General features: G+C 43.3%; 1 long non-coding RNA gene across 1 annotated transcript; it reads left to right on the forward strand.

Annotated features, from left to right (window-relative positions):
• Positions 1 to 8,505: 8,505 nt before the first annotated feature.
• On the forward strand, positions 8,506 to 11,729 carry LOC139812557 (uncharacterized). Its single transcript, XR_011731890.1, has 3 exons — positions 8,506 to 10,851; positions 11,311 to 11,364; positions 11,499 to 11,729. It is a non-coding gene; the product is annotated as an uncharacterized lncRNA (long non-coding RNA).
• Positions 11,730 to 20,303: the final 8,574 nt, after the last annotated feature.

Consider the following 20,303-nt stretch of genomic DNA (forward strand, 5'->3'; position numbering starts at 1 on the left):
TTTGGAATTTACAATGGAAATATCGGAGCCCGTATCTATCTTAAAAGAACACCTCTTACTATCCAATAAACCATCATAACGAAAATCATTTTTATTACAACAATAATCATTTTTATTATTCTTATTAACTACAAAATTTCCACACGAAAAAACTTTTGGGGGCTTTCTCGCAAAAGTTGAGCCCACCCCTTCGAGCTCAACTAAACCGCGTTTCCCTCATTTGGGCATTTCGATCGGTAATGCCCAGTTTTACCGCACGTCCAGCACTCCCCCCGGCTGGCGCTAAACCTGCTGCCTCGCCAATTCCCTTTCGAGCCCTTCCCCCCTTTCTCTTTCCCTTCGCTTTTCTTTTCTTCACCTCGTTTTTCATTTTCCTCGACCGTGTTCCCTACTCCCCTTTTCGAGAAACTTTTATTGAAATTTTCCCTAAATCTCTCGCAATTATCCCCTTGAATAATCTTTAATGCCTTGGCTCTTTCAACGGCTGTATACAGAGAGGTAATTCCTTCCATCTGTAGCGCTCGTCTGATAAAATTATCAGCGACGGCAGTTATAAATTGTGCGCAAGCGATCTTGTCGCGTAATTCGAACGGGGACTCGGGGTACGCCAGACGCGACAATTTATCGATCTCAGAGCCGAGTGTCGCCAAATCCTTCCCGAATTTCTGTTTACGATTCGTAAACGCGGCGTAACTATTCTGCAATTGCCGCCCCTCCCCGAAACGCAATTCAAGTTTTGCTTTCAATTCCGCGAAGTCCAAACGCTCGACATCTTGTACCGTTTCCAACACCGAACGCGCTTTTCCCCTCAAGCTTAACGCCAGCGCGATCGTTTTCGTCGCGTCGTCCCAATGATTTGCTCGCGCGATCAAATTTAATTGCGAAAAATATTCATTTAAGGAAACCGTCCCATCGTACGTGTCGGGTTTTAACTTATACCCGAGCTCTGCACTCGCGACCGTGACACTTTCGTTCGCGCGCACAGACCGCACTTGTGCGCCGCACGCGTCTGCGATTCTCTCTCTCGCGTGCGCGTCTCGCGTTTCCGCGCCGCTCATGATCGCAGTTCTCTCGCCTGCGTGTGCGTCTCGCGTCTCCGCGCCGAGGCCGTCCGCAACTCGCGTCGCCGCGCCATCCGCGACCGCGCCCCCCTCGCGAGCGTTCCGCGCCCTTGCGAAATTCGCGTCACGCGCCCCCGAGTCCCCGGCCGCTTCATTATTGGAAAGACTTAGCTGTATCTGCGCGCCGGAGTTCATCCCACGGAGACGGCAGAGCTCCTCCTCCTGGCGGCGGAACGTCTCCGCATAATCGCGCTCCCTACGTGCGTGTTCTTCACGCATCTGGCGGATCTCCTGTATGATGGCCTGGAGAGTCACAACTTCCGCCGACGACGTCTCCGTAGCGCCCGACTGCGGAGTCGCTTCCCTCAGCCGCTTCCTCGTGCTGGACATGGCCGTCGTATCGTCACTCGTCGCTCGTATCTCTCGCTCGTCCGATCCCGGACGAGCCCCCAAAATGTTACGCTCGTCAAACGTCAGCCACACGTTTACACTCACTCACTCCACTCGCGGCGCGTTTCTCAGGACTCTCACAAGAAAAGAGGACACGTTGTTAGAAAAGGAAACTCTTTTATTAATCTCCCGTTATTAAAGAAGAGCTCGGGCTAATACGTCCGAACGAGACGAGACCCAGAGCAAATCTGAACATCGGGTATAAACAGAACATCTGGTATAACTGAACATCTAGTAGGAAAATCAATAATAAATTGAGCATCAGAGAAAATCAATATTCACATAAACAAGCGTCACTAAGGACGATTCGCGGCGCGACATTTACTACCGGGCGACTCGCATAAAGCGCGCGGCACGGGCGCAACAGTATGGTCGATCGGTACTGCGCGAGTGGTACAAACGACACGTTATCGAGCCTACCCTAGTATCGCTGGAGGAATTCCAGGAACGTGATAGCGGATGGGCATTGTCGCGCATACTTAATTTGACTGTTAACGTAAACAAGTACAATTCATTGTACGCGGGGTGTTTTGTGGAAATACCGCGAGAAATTAAAATAAAGAGAGCGGTGATAAACGTGCGATCAATGGATAATGCATGTTTCGCATGGTCAGTGACGGCTGCTCTGCATTCAGCCCAAAGAAATGCAGATCTGGAATCGTCGTATCCTCATTACACGTCGGAACTATGTATGTATGTATCCGTTTATTGTGTATCCCCGTAGGGTTTACAAGGCGCTTTTTTTACGAGGAACGTTCCCAAACCTCTTACAAACAACAAACAAACTGTCTTACAAAAAAGAATCAACCCCCATCGTTCATTTCCTGGCCTTATGCGACCTCACAATAAATCTTGTTCCCTTCCCTTAGCCCTTCCCTCTTCTTTCGCCTCTCCGTTCGTCTCCTTCCGCATCATCCTGTCTCGGTTCTTCCTTCCTGTCTACTTCCTGTCCTGGGTCTGTTGCTCATTATCCGTGCCCATGAGGAGTTTGTCCTCCATCTCTTTCAAAATCTCCTCCACCTCCGTCGTCTTCACACTCCTGTTCTCCTCCGACACCCTTTCCCTCCTGCTCTCCTCCACCCTCCCTCCTAATCTCCCCTCCCACTCCGCTCTCTCTCTTATTCTCGCCTCCACCAACCTGTCCTCGTCTATCTTTACCCTTAACCTATTTCCCGTTTTTCTTCTTGCCTCTAGAACCCTCAACTTCTCTTCCTCATTCCCCAGCCTAACCAACAACGTTACCCAATCTCCCCTCGACCCTACCACCCTCACCTCTCTTACCTCCGCCTTCACCCTCAGGCCCTCCACACAAAGCTCCCTCACCTTCTCCACGCTCGATTCTTCTCCTACCCACCTCTCCTTCTCGATCCTTATTATAACGTTCTTCCTCCTTGTTTTCTCATCGCTTCTCTCATCCTCTCCTGCCCACCATTTCCTCTTCCCCGTCTTCCCTTTACTCTTCTCACACTCCTCCCTCTTCCTTTTTCCCCCTCCTTGCTCCATTCTTTCTATCCTTCCTTTAAGACTCTTTACCTCCTCCTTCAATTCCTCCATCTCCTTTAGCACCCTCTTCACTTTCTTCTTTACTACCTTCTCCACCACCTCCTTCTCCACTATGCAGCTTCCTTCCATCCCGGGCTATCTAAAACACGTGAGGATTAACTTTACCATTTGCAATTATTTCCTCTCGTCTCCCTTCCTCTGCTTCCCTCTCACATCCTCCTCACACCCTCCGCTCTATCGCGCTTACCTCTTTCGCTTCCACCTTAACTTTCTCCTCTTTCACCACCAAGTCTTTCTACGCTCTCCGCTTGCTTCCCTCTACTATTCTCCCTCAACTTTGACTTTCGTCTTCTACCGCTACCAGTACTACCGACAAGCTCACTATGCCTTGCTGCCACCGCGTGCTCGTCTTCCTCGCTCGCACCCCTCCTTGATCTATCGATCCTATCGATTTCTCGCTATCGTGCGGACCCGGCTCTCCCGTGCGCCATCTACATCCCCCGCCACGGCCCGCATCTGCGACCCTATGTTTCCCCGCGCTGTCCTTGACGCCCCGCAGTGGTGCCAACCCTCTCTTCAGAGCGGCCGACACCCCACGCCGTCTCGATTCCAGCCGCGCCCCTCCCCAACCTTATCGTCACCGCTCCGTCCCGCCGCTCGCGCACGCGCCGAGCACCGCCCTCCTACGTGTCGAGTCATTTGTCTCCTTCTGCCGTCCCCTCCCCTTCATCCTTCCTTTTTCCTGCCCTAACCTCTAAATTCTTCCCTCCGAAATTCCCGTTTCGTGCTCCATCCACCTCTCCCTCGGGGCCTCCTCCATTTTCCCGGCCTCCTCCCCTCCTCCTCCGTCCTTACCTCCGCTCCGTTCCCATCCTCCTGCCTCGCCTCCTCCGCAATACTCCTTTTTCTTACCTTTCACCTCCAATCCATCCGACCGGTCCGACAACCCCCAATCCTTCCGTCTACACGTCGGTACTAAATCTTACAAACATTGAGTTTCCAATGACGTTGGATCAAATAAAAAATTTTAAAAATTACAACAAGCCAGCGAGCCGCGAGTGGTCACGTATTTTGAAGGGCACTCGGCCTCGTGGTTGAATAACGTATCCGGGCCCTCGAGGAAGGCAAATATTGCGTTTGGCGGGACGGGAAGATCGTCGGGATCGGCGCGGAGCCGCGGAATCTCAGGACTTGCGACGGATTCGGGATTCGTGTGGCAAGTCGCGAGATCGTCCGCGATCTCTCCTCAGTCGTACACTCTTGACAGAGTGGTCATGGTTATGAACTTTTTACATTGTTTCCACCGAAGTTCTTGCAATTTGCCTCCATCTGTCTCTGTTTGTGGCACTGCGGGAACATTCTGTGATAGAGCATTTTGTTGCCGATTTTAGGAGATCAGTCCATCTAGTCGGTGATCGGCCGCGTGGGCGCCGCGTTTGCCTTCCACTCTGCCCTGTACTACCAGGCGTTGCATGGAATCTTTATTACGTGTGATGTGTCCGAAGTATTTTAAGACCCGTAGCCGAACTGTCGATGAGAGCCTATGCTGTATGTTAAACTCCTTTAATATGGAGGCGTTGGTACGTCGTTTGGTCCATCTTATCCTCAGGAAACGTCGCCAGCACCACATTTCTAAAGCGTCTATTTTTCTGTGGTCTTGTCGTCGAATCGTCCATGTTTCAGCTCCGTAAAGGAAGATGGGGAAGACAAGACATTTCATTAGGCGGACCTTTGTGTTTTTGGTTATTTTTTGGTCTCTCCAGATTTTTGTAAGTTTGTCAACTGCCGACCTGGTCATGGCACAACGTCGTTTAATTTCTTCCTCGCATCCTCCCTTATTGGTGATCATGGAGCCAAGGTAGGTGTAACTGTGTACAACTTCACAATTGGCTATACTTCTAACATCAGGTCTGTTATCAGCCATCCGATCCACAATCATCATCTTGATTTTGTCTCTGTTGATCGCGAGACCAAAGTTGAGGCTTATTTTTTCTAGGAGTTGAAAGAGGTTTAGTATGTCTTCCTCAGTTGATGCCAGAAGAGTGGTATCGTCAGCATATCGCAAGTTAGATATCAGCCGTCCGCCCACGGATACAACTTCACCCCATTCCTCTAGGGCAATTCGCATGATATATTCCGTGTAAATATTGAATAATAAAGGTGAGAGGATATATCCCTGCCGAACCCCAACACGAACCTCGAAGTCTCCGGAATCGATTCCATCTACCCGGACTGCCACTGTACTCCCTACGTACAGTTTTTTTTATGATATATACCAGGTGATATGGCACGCCCATTTCTGTGAGAACTTCCCATAATTTGTTCCATTTTACAGTCAACGAAGCATATGTATAGTTGGTTGTTGAATTCTCTGGCCTTCTCTATGATTTGTCTTAGTATGTGCATTTGCTCTCGCGTTCCTCTTCCCTTTACAAAGCCAGCTTGTTTGGGTGCGATTTCTCGATTCAGGTACGCTTGCAGCCTAGTATTCAGAATGTGCAGTAGTACTTTGCTGGCATGGGATATGAGGGCAATCGTTCTGTAGTTGTTACATTTTGTGGTTGAGCCCTTTTTATGTAGTAAGATGAACAAGGAGTGACACCAGTTTTTAGGCCATTCACTGGTATCCCACATCTGAGAACAGATGATGTGCAGAATATCCACTCCAAATTCTCCCATATCGCTGATTACCTCGATGGGTATTTCATTTCATCCGTTCCTACTGCCTTGTCTTGCTTTAGGTGTTTAATTGCAGCTCGTATTTCATTTCTCAAAATACCGGGTTCCCGTTCAGAGTCTGCAGTAATTGAAATGTGGTCGGATGCATCGTAAGTATCAGCAAATAGAGTCACGCAGTACTTCCGCCAGACCTCCACAATTTCCTTAAGGGGTTAGTCTACCCTGAAACAGGCGAATTTTTAGGAATTAATTTCAGACAAAATATCGGTAATACATGAATGATTTTTTTTTTTTATTATCTTTATTAGGGTTTCAAGAACATGTACAAATTTTTTGGTGTAAAAAAATTTCAAAATCGCGATGAGGCACTCTTTCACGCGCAACTATGCTTTTCAGACGGTGTACATGGTTTCTGAAATGTGGATGGTCTGAAAAAAAAAAAAAAATATGGTTATTAACTATATTGTATTGTCTTCGGAATGACGGAGCTTTTTTTCTCTCCTCGTTTTTGGCGTCAAGAAAAAAATTCTTGAATTTTTCACTGCATTTTTGAAAAATTCAGAAATTTTTTTTTTGACGCCAAAAACGAGGAGAGAAAAAAAGCTCCGTCATTCCGAAGACAATACAATATAGTTAATAACCATTTTTTTTTTTTTTTTTTCAGACCATCCACATTTCAGAAATCATGTACACCGTCTGAAAAGCATAGTTGCGCGCGAAGGAGTGCCTCATCGCGATTTTGAAATTTTTTTACACCAAAAAATTTGTACATGTTCTTGAAACTTTAATAAAGATAATAAAAAGAAAATCATTCATGTATCACCGATATTTTGTCTGAAATTAATTCCTGAAAATTCGCCTATTTCAGGGTAGACTAACCCCTAATCTCTGTAACGCAGTTACCTGCAGAGTTCTCTATGGCCCAGTTCTTCGGCTTGAATCGTCTAGTGATGGTTCTAATCTTCATGTATAGGTCCTTGGTTTCAAACCTTTGAGCGTTGTACTCTAACTCTTTGCAGATGTTTTGCAAGGCTAGGTTCTTATCTTTACGACAAACAGCCTGTATTTTGGAGCTAAGAGAATTGAGTTCTCGTGCATCAACACCTTTTATTTTCAACTTGCGGCGTTGTTCCACCAATTCCCAGGTGTTGTCGGACATCCAGTGTTTATGCTTGGTTGCAGTTATCTTGGGCTAAGATTTCGACACGGAGTCTTTTATAAACTTTTTGGCCGATTGCCATATGTAGTCTGGATTTTCATCTTGTGTCTCATTTAACCATCTTGGTGTTTCTTTCTGCAGTACCTCGATGAATAAATCTTTGTCTGTTATTTTCATTCGCTTGTTTGTCTTTTTGCTTATGGGTTTACGCAGCTTTAGTTTAATATTGCATATTAAGAGTTCATGATCAGAGAGGCAATCGGCACCCGGTAGTGTGTGTGTGTGTGTGTTGGATATTGAACTCCTCCATCTTTCCCTTATTATGATGTAATCGATTTGGTTTCGATGTTTTCCATCTGGAGATGTCCAGGTGTATAGTCTTTTAGGGTGTTGTTTGAATATTGTGTTCATAATGGTCATACCGTTCTCGGTAGCAAACTGTAGAAGACGGTCACCTCTATCGTTCCTAGTGCCCAACCCATAATTTCCAATTATGTTGCGCAAATTCATATCCATGCTGGTATCCCCTATTTTCGCATTAAAGTCACCGAGTACGATTAGAAGTTCTTTCTTAGAGATCTTGTTTATGGATGTTTCTAGTTGATTGTAGAAACGTTCCACCACTTCGTCTTCTGCGGTGCTTGTGGGAGCGTAGGCTTGTATGATGTTGAGCGGAGTCGGAGATGCACTGAGTTTGATGGATATTAATCTTTCGTTAATTGGATTATAGCCTAAGACAGATTTGTTCCATTGTTTTGGTATAGTAATAGCCACTCCAGCAAATCCGTTGGTTTCATTTCCCGAGAAGTAGAAGGTGTGTTTCTCCGTGTCAAAATGGCCATTTCCCTTCCAGTGGGTCTCGCTTATACCCGTAATTGTAGTGTTACATCGTTTAAGCTCTCGCTCCAGTATATCGAGTTTACCATCCTGGTGGAGTCCCCGCACGTTCCATGTGCCTACGCGGATATTCTTGCGTAGTTGTATGTTCCTTCCAGTAGCATAGTTTTCACGGGGTGCCTGGTCGCCTGCACTCCTTGGCCGGTATCCCATTTCACACCCTGACTCCCGGACAGACCAGGGCGCCGGTCGCTACGCGGATCGCCAGGCAATCTCATATCCTTTGTGTGTGTCATTCATAACTCTCGTGGGAGGATAGTGGGGTGGTTTCCCGTTGCCTTCCACACCGCTGTACAGAAGCCGTTCTGTTGGATGCCATAGCGCCTTCTACTCTCTGGTTCACAGCCAGCACCACTGGATAGCCAGCTGCCACTACCCTGCGCTAGTTTTGGTCTACCCCGAGTATTTCATTTCCTCGGTACCACCCATATCTGGGAGGCTTTCCCCATTCCGCCACCTGGGGAGGCACCCGATGGAGTACTAACAACCCCACACGGTATCGCCGATACCCCCTCTTCCTCCACACATCCACCTGGGAAAGCGGTGATCGTGAAGTGTGAGTTCCCCATTGGGAGCGGGGTTCGACTTGGTGACGTGCCCCGAAAATTCCGGGGACACGTGCACCCAGTAGCCACCGCCGCCTTCCACCAGATCCCTGTCCCAGGTCCCCAAGAAAAACCCCCGCAGGATTTGTGATACCTGCCTGGGATTGAACCCGGATCTCCAGAACGTGAATCCGCTGTTTAGCACTAGTGACTACAACTCAGCATACGAGTCCTTATATCGTGTTCGGGGGCAATCGCCGGCTAGCGTGGCCGATACGGCGAGCTCGCCCGTAATTTTTGCGTCGTGCGGAATCGAGGTGGCCCGGGTACGCGTCGAAGACGTAAGTGGAGGCGTTGCGATCCGATTGGTCGGCATCGCGGCGTAAGTATTCGTTGTGCGTTCGTAGTGAAGTACCGCGTTACCTTAGGTTATTGTGAATATTGTCTTTGTGTAAACTTTCCTGCGTTCATTTATTGCGTTAGCTTCGCGTTCATTCCTTGCGTTGATCTGTCGTGCGTTTGTCTGCGTCGACTATCTTTGCGTTCGTCTGTTGCTTTATTCTTTCGTGCGTTCCTCTATCCTGCTGAACATTCGACATTATCGCGTTCATATATTCTAATATTCCGGTGTTACGCTATCCGACATTCTCGCATCCGTTTACTGCATTAGTTTTTCGGGCATTCTTGCGTCAACGTACCCGACATCTTTGTGGTAATCTATTCAACATCCTCGCGTTAGCCCGTTTCATCGGCGTCGATTCTCAGCCGTTGATCTCTCTTTACCGCATGGTCTGATTACGAATATGATACGCTCGAACACATTATACCTACATTTACACTGACTGATATTACATTGCAAACACATTATATCTGCACCTACACTGACTACTCAAATATATTACATGTAATTCTTTTATTATGTTTTTGTGTGGTTAATTGCGTTACGCCTTCTCTCCAAATTCCCTGAAAGGAAACTACGTCCTGAAGTATTGTCGGGGATATCGCGTTGTATAGAGTATTGTACGGTGGTGCGATTAGTCGCGCCTGGCGCCCAATTATTGTGTGTCTCAGTTTGGCTTCGCGTTCCGTCAATCCGCACGATTGCCCTCCCCCGCCGGATTGCGAGACCGAGGGAAAAAGCGTCGCAACCCATGGCAAATTTTACGCGAGACATAAAAAATTTAACAGCGCAACGCACTGTCACGTGTGCGAAAAACCGTTTAGGCCAGACGACGTGCGAGTACGCGACCATTGTCACCTGACCGGCCGATACAGAGGTCCCGCGCATTCTAATTGTAACTTAAATTATAAAGATTCGCATTTGTTACGGAATGCACCCCTAATTGATTTGCACGGTTTAAGGGGAGAAAACTAAGTAGAAGCACGAAAATAAGCGATTTTTTGAACAATTTTTTTAGAGGTAATAAAATAATCGCATCAATTTCAACTTTTGGCATACTTTAATTATAGGTGTCAAGCACTAAAAAAAATTATTTTTACAAAAGAAAATGGCGGCATTACAGGCTTCACAATTTGGCGTCTTTTGCGCGAGGTGGAAAAAGGCTGCCATCGTCACGTTTTTTGTAGCGGTCTAAAACAAAAAATCAAAAAATTTTTCGATTACTTATGAGTTTAGGCGAAGGATATACCTATAAGATTATAAAAAAGTGCAAAATTAAAAATTTGGTAAACATTTTAATCAAAAAATTAAATTTGCAAATTTGAATTTTTGATTAAAATGCCTACCAAATTTTTAATTTTGCATTTTTTTATAATCTTATAGGTATATCCTTCGCCTAAACTCATAAGTAATCAAAAAATTTTTTGGTTTTTTGTTTCAGACCGCTACAAAAAACGTGACGATGGCAGCCTTTTTCCACCTCGCGCAAAAGACGCCAAATTGTGAAGCCTGTAACGCCGCCATTTTCTTTTGTAAAAAATTTTATTTTAGTGCTTGACACCTATAATTAAAGTATGCCAAAAGTTAAAATTGATGCGATTATTTTATTACCTCTAAAAAAATTGTTCAAAAAATCGCTTATTTTCGTGCTTCTACTTAGTTTTCTCCCCTTAACCGATTCTAGAAATATTCTAAACGATTCTAGAAAAATACACGATTTTAGAAGTATTTGGAAGCGCTCTGTGACATCCCACTCTCGGTACCCCTTGACCTCTCACCGACACACTTGTTTGCATGTGTTGGAACATAAACATATTGTTTCGAGGTCCTTATATGGGCATAACATGACAACTCTTAATCTAATTGGTTCTAACACAAAACTTCGACACAAGTATATGTGAGGTGAGAGATGGGGTATGGTCGTGGCCAAAAAGGTTGTCCGACTTTTTTTTATAAGTTTTGGAACGCACTCTGTCATGTGAGAGACATGTGATAACCTAAAGTTTTGCAGTGACACATTATCGGAGCAGACGGACAGTCTATACAAGGTGTCAGAAAAGTTTAAAATACCAGTTAAAGTAAGCACGTGTATTTGACGTAAGGAACAAAGCCCGTCATAAAGAGGAAAAAGGAGAAGAGGAATATGAGCAGAGAATGGTAAGTAAAATGACCAGTGACCAATATTAGAAAAAAAATGTAAGATCCGTGTTTAAAATAATAGATACAATATGATCAGATTACATTATATTACATTCAATTTCAATGTAAATTAATAAGGTTTTTATTCATTTACATTGAAACTGAATGTAATATAATGTAATCTGATCATATTATATCTATTATTTTAAACAGGGATATATTAATAATATACCCATAAGAAAGTATAAATAGATATTTCAATATACCTGTAAAAAAGAAATTTATTGAAGTATAATTTGTTTAAACTAATAGATAGAATATGATGAAGTCACATTAGATTTCAATGCAAATTAATAAAAGTCTTGTTGACATTAATTGAATTAAATTGAATGTAATGTAATCCTGTCATGTTCTATCTGTTATGTCAAACAGTATATTTTATTACAATTGGAAAAATAATATGCATGAATATTACAGAAGAAACAGTGGTTCGAGACGTGGAAGAAAGCTTTTAGTCAACGATGGACGCAGGTATGATGATAATTAATGTTTAAAACAACATTTTTTACACAACACTAATGAAGAATTTGTCAGCATAATTAAGAATTGAGAGATTAAATTAAATTAAAATAACTTCAATTAAATTGTCATATGTCTGCTTGCAGGTAAAAGGGGAGGCAGCGTTGAACAGAGGTGAAAGAAGTATACTTAATGGGATCTGTGGGAAAGTTGGAGCTTGCTGTGAAAAAATGTAAGAATCTTCATAAAACTGAAAATATGCACTTGGAGATGAGAGAAAAAATGAGGGATTCGAAGAACTTGCCGAAGGAGAAGGAAATACGCAATATTCAACAATTAAGAGGTATGAAAAATCAACAAATTCAACAACAAGGTAAGCTGCTGAACTGATAAAATTTCTCTTACATTGAGAAATTGTAGTGTATTATATTGCAAACTTTTACAAGCCCAAGGTAAATGTCCTTGGCGTAAACAATTAAAGCAGCCCTTATGATTCTTTAAAACCTCGACTCGCTGTGTAACGGATTGATTGAGAAACGTTTTGCAATGATTTAAGGGGTGATTTCCGTCGCATGTCAAGCACTTTCCGTTATTCGTAGAAACCTGATGCGCCTTAACGTTACTTGTTTTATTTGACTTTTTTTGTTTTAGACTTATTAGAATTCTGACTACTACCAACGGCCTTGAGCGCCCGAATTCGCGAAGTGAGAAAGGCGTCAAGTTCCTCGATACTTGGAATTTCTCCCGTATCTCCCAGTGAGAGCTCCCAGTCGCGCCGAGTGTCTTTATCAAGCTTTGAGACAGCAACAAATAGCATTAAATCTTCCCATTGATTAACGGGTTGTTTCAAATTTAACAATGCCGTATAAATATCGTTAGTCTTTGTCTCGCAGGTTTTCTAAATCACTCACGGAATGGGCGCTCACACAAGGAATATCCATGAACGCTTGGAGATGCGCATTCACTTATAGCTCGCGGGTTATCATAACGGTTTCGTAACAATTCCCACGCGGTATTATAATTAGCGTCGGAGACGTGAGTGTTCGACAAAATTAAACTCGTGGCTCCGGTTAAGTTCGCCTTAAGGTAATGTAATTTTTGTACATTCGTTAAATCGGTTCTATTCGCGACTAACGATTCAAAAACGTCACGAAAATTCTCCCATTTCGTGATCTCTCCCGAGAATTTAGGAATATCAATTCTCGGTAATTGAACTATCGAAGATCTCGCCTCATGCGATACAATAGAACCGTCAAAATTAGCCTGCGCGGTTTCCGGTTGCAAACGTTCAAGATAGTCTGACAATACGTCCATGATCTCCTCAACGGAGTCGTTAATGGATAAAAACTTATCTTTCTGGAAGTCCTTCTAGCGTATCCCCTCCGCAAGGGCGCAAAGCTTCGCATGATTGACCTGGATGACGTCCCAGTATTCTTTGAGACTATTGATACGGCTTCGAACGGCTGACACGCTTTTCTTCGCCTTGGCGAGCTTGTTGAAATTCGTCAGGATCCGGATGATTAACGTCTGTGTGCTGGTCTGTACGGCCAATAGTTCCTCCATCGACTTCATGGCGAATTTCGTACCTCGTTCTTGCGGTCGAACAATGTAATTGCGAGCCTTTAATTGAATATGAGTGAGAGATTATCTCCTTATAACTGTATAGCTCTCACTCCGTTGTGCGGTGAACCGTACGCTCTCGAGTTCGGCGCAGCCAATGCGTGGTGGGGCAGGAACGACCGCGCGTTACTGTTGGCTCGGCGCCTTATACTCAGCTGATCGCAAAGAGTGCGTGCGACAGAGAGGCTTGTTTCACGCGCGAAGAGCGTGTTGCTGGAGTCTGACTATAGTCTGTATGAGCGAGAAAGCGTATGCTTGCGTCACATTACATATTACAGATCGCGGATTCTCGTGGTGCCGGGCTGTCGACCTGCGTCTCCTCGCGTTGAGTAGACGAGTTGGGCGCTCCACGTAGAATGTAGCCGTCTCTATCATTGGCCGTGTCCTGACATCTCGAATCTTTCGAGTTGTGAACGTCCGTTCCTTTTGTGTCCGTTTGTTCGCTCCGAATCCGGCTCGAAGGACCAATGTTTCCGCGTTTTATGATTGCTGGATCATCGTAGAAAGGATGCACTCTTCGGAGGGTTGAGAGACACTCGAACAATGTACAGACAATTTACAGGACACTTTATTACGTATCTAATTACAGTCTTAGTTTAATTATTGCCTTTACAACTTGCGATAACGAGATTCGCGATCTGCGCGTGTGACTTTCTTTCGATCGCTCCTTTGTCAGACTGACTTTCGGTTGGGAGGACTTCGTGTACATACAAGACTGTAATTAGAGATTTCCGATAATTCTACCAAAGTCTAGGGTCTCTGAATTAATTATACGCCACACTCATGTCCTCGCGTTACACGGCGGGCTTCAATTGACCCTGCGACTATTGCGAGAACAATACTGGATACTCCGGGCGCGTAACCTTGTTAAAGCCTGTATTTCAAAGTGCGTTACGTGTGTACGTCACCAGGCGATTATGTCGCATCAACGTATGGGCGACCTACCCGAAGTTCGCGTAAAACCGGCCCGTCCCTTTGCTAATACTAGTCCAGTCAATGTAGGAAAACACTTGGAAATTTCTCCTCGAAGAGTAAACTTTTTTGGAAAGTGTTCTTTTGGGTTTCAGAAAACATGTCCCAAAAGTTTACCAACGTAAACCCTGTGCTAAATGTTTTATTTAACAAAAAATACCGAAAAAATTGATTTTTTGAGTATAACTAAAAAAACATTAATTTTATGAAAAAATAAACCATGCCAATCGAAAGAGGAGAAAATTTTACTAAAGAAACATATCTAAAGTTTTCTTAATATTAATATGTGTAGGAGTAATAATTTTTTAATTAACGCTTCAAAGTGCGTCGATGCCGTCCCGTGTGAAGCCGCCTACAGAGTACGCGGGCGTGCGCGCACTTTTTAAAAAGAGTTGTAACTTTTGATTGGATCGATAGAATCAAATTTTACAAAAAGCATTCGAAAGTAGACGTAATTTACTAATTTTCAAGTGGTTTAGAAAAATTGAGAAAGCATTTGGAGTATATTTAAATCGAATTTGAAGAGAGGCGATGTGAAATTTTTGACTTATTTTACTAATATTATTGCCATTTATTTAAATTTGCAGATTTTCACTTCTAAATTAAAGCATTATATTCTTAAAATATGTGCTGATAACATGCAATAAGTGAAAAAAATTGCAAAAATTTATTTTTTAAAAGTTGAGACCTCAAAGTTGATGGTTTTCTTGAAATTTCGTTATTTTAAAATTGATCAACAAGTTTGACTGCAGATATTATTGCTTAGGAAATAGATATAGAAATTTAATAACAGGGTTTTTTAAAGCTGAAAATATGTACTTTAAGATGATACATGTTTTATTTGAAAAACAAAATATTAAGCAGGTGTATTTTTCAAAAAAGTACATAAAAATAAATGTCAAACTAAAAAATATGAAAATTTCTCTATTTTCAAAGTCGAAAAAGTAATAGAAAAAAATTTTTTTTTGAGAAAATAACTTATGGGATGTTGTAGCTTGGGTCTTAAACTTTAAGACTGTATATCGGAAATATTTTTTTGAACTTTTATTTTAGTGGCTACACGCAATTTAGTAAAAAAAGTCGTATTTACTGTCGTTTGTACTGTTGTTCGGGGTAATCTTAGAAACTATTGGACCGATTTTGAAAGTATTGTATATGAAGTAGGGGTAGAATTTCCCGGGGAGTGCTATAGGGTGTATAGTTTTTCGTTACCAATCTTCTGGAAACCGGTTTTTCTAATTTCTTCAATTTTTTGGGAAATAATTGACGGAATCTCACAGAATTATATATGAAACAGGGGTAGAATTTTCCGGGAAGTGATATGAAGTGTATAATTTTTCGTTACCGATCTTTTTTGGAACCGGTATTTTTCCAACTTTTCGGGAAATAATTGCGGAGAATCGCAGCGTGCGAGTAAGCGGGTGCTCGCTGCAAACAAATGCTACGCTGTCTCCATCCTTTTTCTAACATTGGCCGCGTTCAGCAGACACAACTGTTGAGTTCGTCTTATCAACACTATGCGTTGATTGGTTGGTTCTAAAAGTAAGAGCCAATCACGTTCGACTGCTACTCAGCGGCTTGGTCTGCTGAACGCGCCCATTCTTTTGTTTTAAGAATCGTTCACATATATTTTTGAGTTTAACAAAAGGAAATCAGTTTGCGAAGCGCCTTCCTACAGAACAGTCTCCGTAATTGTTGGAAGTGCTTTTTACCCGCCTTTTTGAGTCGCCATTTTATAATGTTGAAAATTTTACTTCAGATTCGTATTCAGCAACCTTGAAAACACATTACCTATGAATTTCATGATTATACATTTAACATTTTTTAAATTATAATCAGCTTTTCGCATTTTTCTTAAAAAAATCGGTTTTTTCGTTTTTTTCCAAAAATAAGTAAGAGCACATGAAATAAATAAGTAAACTTTTCCATTTAATGGTAGAAAAACACTTTTCAAAAGGTGTCAAGTGAATTCATTCTTCGAGAACAAATTTCCAAATAACGCATGGTTTTCGCCTACGTTGCCTGAACTATACCGGAATAGATTACACGGGTCCTTTCTTTATCCGATCGGCGAAAGGAAGAGGCCACAAAACGCATAAAGCATACTGCGTACTGTTCGTATGCTTAGCGACTCGTGCGATTCACCTTGAGATCGCGGATGATTATACTTCCGACGGTTTCCTAGCGGCCTTTAATAGATTTACGGCCCGCAGAGGCCGTAATCTAGGCCTACCTAGCATAATTTATAGCGATAATGGAACCAACTTCCAAGGTGCCGACAAGGAACTGACTAGGCGTATCCGCGAGATCTTACGAGATCCGGACATACAGAATCATTTCGCGTCTGACGAAATCTCCTGGAAATTTATACCTCCAGCAGCCCTTCAATTCGGAGGACTCTGGGAGGCTGGCGTAAAAAGCGTAAAATTTTATTTGAAAAGAATACTGGGAGAATTTACTTCAACACTACTCTACTTTGTAATATAGAGTGTATCTTAAACTCTCGTCCGATTGCACCATTGTACGACGACCCCGAGAGTTTTGACACGTTAACCCCGGGCCACTTCCTTGTTGGATCGTACCTAAAAGCGGTTCCCTCCCCTAGCGTTGGGGATATAAATCTCAATAGACTATCTCGATGGCAGACGGTGCAACAACTACAGGAACGCTTTGGAAGATCTGGTCATCGGATTATTTAAATTCTCTGCAGCAACAAAAAAATGGCAAACTCTTCAAATCAATCTCAAGATCGGTGATCTGGTGCTATTACGCAGTCCTAGTCTCCCGCCAACTAAATGGGATATTGGCCGAGTACTCCAATGCCATACCGGAGATGACGATTTAGTACGCGTTGTGACCATCAAGACGGCCAGATCCACCCTCAAGCGACCTGTAACACAACTGTGTAAACTGCCCGTTGAATCTGATAATGACGAACCTCCTAAGCGTTAAGCCGTTCTGCTGGGTAGAGTGATTATTAACGGGTAAGCCGGTATCACTCTACAGTTACAATGTTTAACCAAATGTATTCGTCGTTCATGAAAACAGAACGAGGCGGGTGGAATGTTACGGAATGCACCCCTAATTGATTTGCACGGTTTAACCGATTCTAGAAATATTCTAAACAATTCTAGAAAAATACACGATTCTAGAAGTATTTGAAAACGCTCTATGACATCCCACTCTCGGTACCCCTCGACCTCTCACCGACCTGTTTGCATGTGTTGGAACATAAACATATTGTTTCGATGTCCTTGTATGGGCATAACATGACAACTCTTAATCTAATTGGTTCTAACACAAAACTTCGACACAAGTATATGTGAGGTGAGAGGTGGAGTACACGAAGGCCTCCCAACCGAAAGTCAGTCTGACAAAGGAGCGATCGAAAGAAAGTCACACGCTCAGATTGCAAATCTCGTTATCGCAAGTTGTAAAGGCAATAATTAAACTAAGACTGTAATTAGATACGTAATAAAGTATCCTGTAAATTGTCTGTACATTGTTCGAGTGTCTCTCGACCCTCCGAAGAGTGCATCCTTTCCACGATGATCCAGCAATCATAAAACGCGGAAACAGCATTGCATTCCCATTGTTTTTCACAATTTATCGGGCTACGACGTACATTTTATTATAACGGAAATAGCAACAGCGTACGAAGGACATGTAGACTTACTCCCAAAATTACAAAAGAAAAATACATTTTGTTTACGAAAAACGTTAAAAGCACCGAAGATAAAGATAAGAAAACTTGCGTCAAATTGCGATTTATCGATTCATACAAGTTTCTCACCGCTAGTCTCGACAAATTGGCATCTTATCTCAGCAAGGATAAACTGCAAATATTGCAACGCAAATTTTGTAAATTATCCTCAGAAAATTTTGATTTGCTGACACGAAAAGGCGTATTTCCGTACGAGTACATTGACTGCGTCGAAAAGTTGGAGGACTTGTGTTTACCACCGCGCGACTCGTTTTACAGTTTATTGACAGGTGACACCGTATCCGAGAGCGATTACGCGCACGCTCGGTGCTACGCGAGAACGCTCGGTGACTACAGCGATTTATATCTCAAAACCGATGTCTTGCTGTTGGCCGATATCTTTGAAAATTTTCGCGATAGCTGCGTCGCGAGTTATGAACTCGATCCGGCGTATTATTATACTCTACCGGGTTTTACGTGGAACGCTATGTTGAAGCATACGCGTATCAATTTCGAACTGCTCACCGACATTGACATGGTCATGTTTATCGAACGAGGTATACGCGGCGGGTTGAATCAATGTTCAAACAGATACGTGCTGGCCAACAACAAATACATGCAGTCGTACGATCCATCAAAACCGTCGAGGTACCTGATGTATTTCGATGTAAACAACCTGCACAGCTGGGCAAATGTGCCAACCATTGCCATACGCAGATTTTCAATGGGTCGACGACGTAACCGATTTTAATGTTATGGATGTCGCGTTAGATTCCTTCATAGGTTACATTTTCGAAGTCGACTTGGAGTATTCGCAACATCTTCACGACGCGCACACTGACCTACCGTTCTGTCCGACGCGCGATAAACCACCCGGTAAGTGGCAGGACAAGCTCCTCGCAACATTATACGATAAGAAACGTTATGTCATAAATTATCGCAACCTGTAGTAGTGTACTCGACACGGTCTTCGTATAGCAAAGATTCACCGCGTATTGAAATTCGTGCAATCTCCATGGCTTCGCGATTATATAGAACTCAATACGAAATTTAGAATATTGGCCAAGAATGATTTCGAGAAAAATTTATACAAATTAATGAACAACGCTGTGTTTGGCCAAACCATGGAGAACGTGCGCAATCACGTTGACGTGCGACTCGTGACTCATTGGGAGGGTAGATACGGCGCGGAGGCAATGATCGCGAAACCAAATTTTCACAGTCGAAGCGTCTTTTCGGAGAATCTAGTAGCAATAGAAATGCGAAAACTCAAGGTGAAATTCGACAAACCAATCTACGTGGGTATGTGCATCCTCGATATATCCAAGACATGTTTGTATTTTCATCACGAGTACATGTTACCGTTGTATCGCGACAAGTGTAAAGTCACGATAATGACCGAATTCGTCGGGCTTAGAGCAAAGATGTACGCCTTGCGAGTCGACGGTAAGAAAGATACGAAAAAGGCTAAAGGTGTTAAGAGTAACGTCGTAGCCAGGTCGATAACGTTCGACGATTACACGCGGTGTCTGCGCGACGAAATTTAAATGACGCGACAGCAGGCTTGCATAAGATCCAAACAACACAAAGTATACACTATGTCCGAAACAAAAATAGCTCTAAATCCGTACGACGATAAGCGTTATATTATACCTGGTTCTACCGAGACGCTGCCATTGGGGCATTATAAAATACCATTGTAAATATATTGTAATTATATTTAGATATTTAGGAAAATAAATGACTCATTTATATGTATAATATGTTTTTATATTGTAATAAATTTTTACAATACATTATTCTTGTGTATCCATGAATTGTGTGAATTATCAAATCCTAACCACTTTACATAAATCTCATCCCCCCTTTTGCGCAAAACTTTTTCAACGAGATACACGTCGGGATTAGCAACGCGATGTAACTCGTATTCGTAGAAGCCGCCGGCGACGGGTTTTCCGCAGGAATCTTCCAACAGATACGTCACAGGATTAGTTTTTTGCACTTTGACGATTCTAAACACCTCCGTGGTCCAATTTGGCGTGTCTTTTCTCGAAGATTGTCTTGAATTTACTCACGCGTACCGAGTCGCCCACTTTAAATCGCGCGGGAGCAGCGATCTTTACGTGACTGTACATCGTTGTTAGGAGCTTGTCGGCGATCGCGGAGGTAACATCGATGGGTCACATGCCGATAGTTCGATGCTTTCGCGCGTTGTAATCCGATACGAGATCCGGCAGCGAGTCGATCCATTTGTAATTTCCATTGCGTGTAAACATTTTCCACATGTCGTTCTTGAGCGTGCGATTGAATCGTTCGACGACCGATGCTTTTATTACGGAATAGGTCGAATAGTGATTGATATTATGTTTCTTCAAGAGTTTCTGCACGTTTGCGTTGTAAAATTCTTTCCCCTTGTCAGTCTGCAGATTTTTCGGACATCTTCCGCCGTCTCGAATTATTTTCGCAATCGCCGTAGTAACCTCGAGTCCGCTCTTGGCCTTGAGCGGTACGGCCCATGCGTGCTTGCTCAGCACGTCGATAACGGTGAGTATGTAGTGGTAGCCTCTGTAGAATCGCGTGTATGGACGCATCTCGACCACATCCGCCTGCCACAGGTCATCGTATCCGCGCACTATGACGCGTCTTCGCGAAAAAT

This window comes from Temnothorax longispinosus, chromosome 1 (assembly GCF_030848805.1).
Source record: "Temnothorax longispinosus isolate EJ_2023e chromosome 1, Tlon_JGU_v1, whole genome shotgun sequence".
Lineage (NCBI taxonomy): Eukaryota > Metazoa > Arthropoda > Insecta > Hymenoptera > Formicidae > Temnothorax > Temnothorax longispinosus.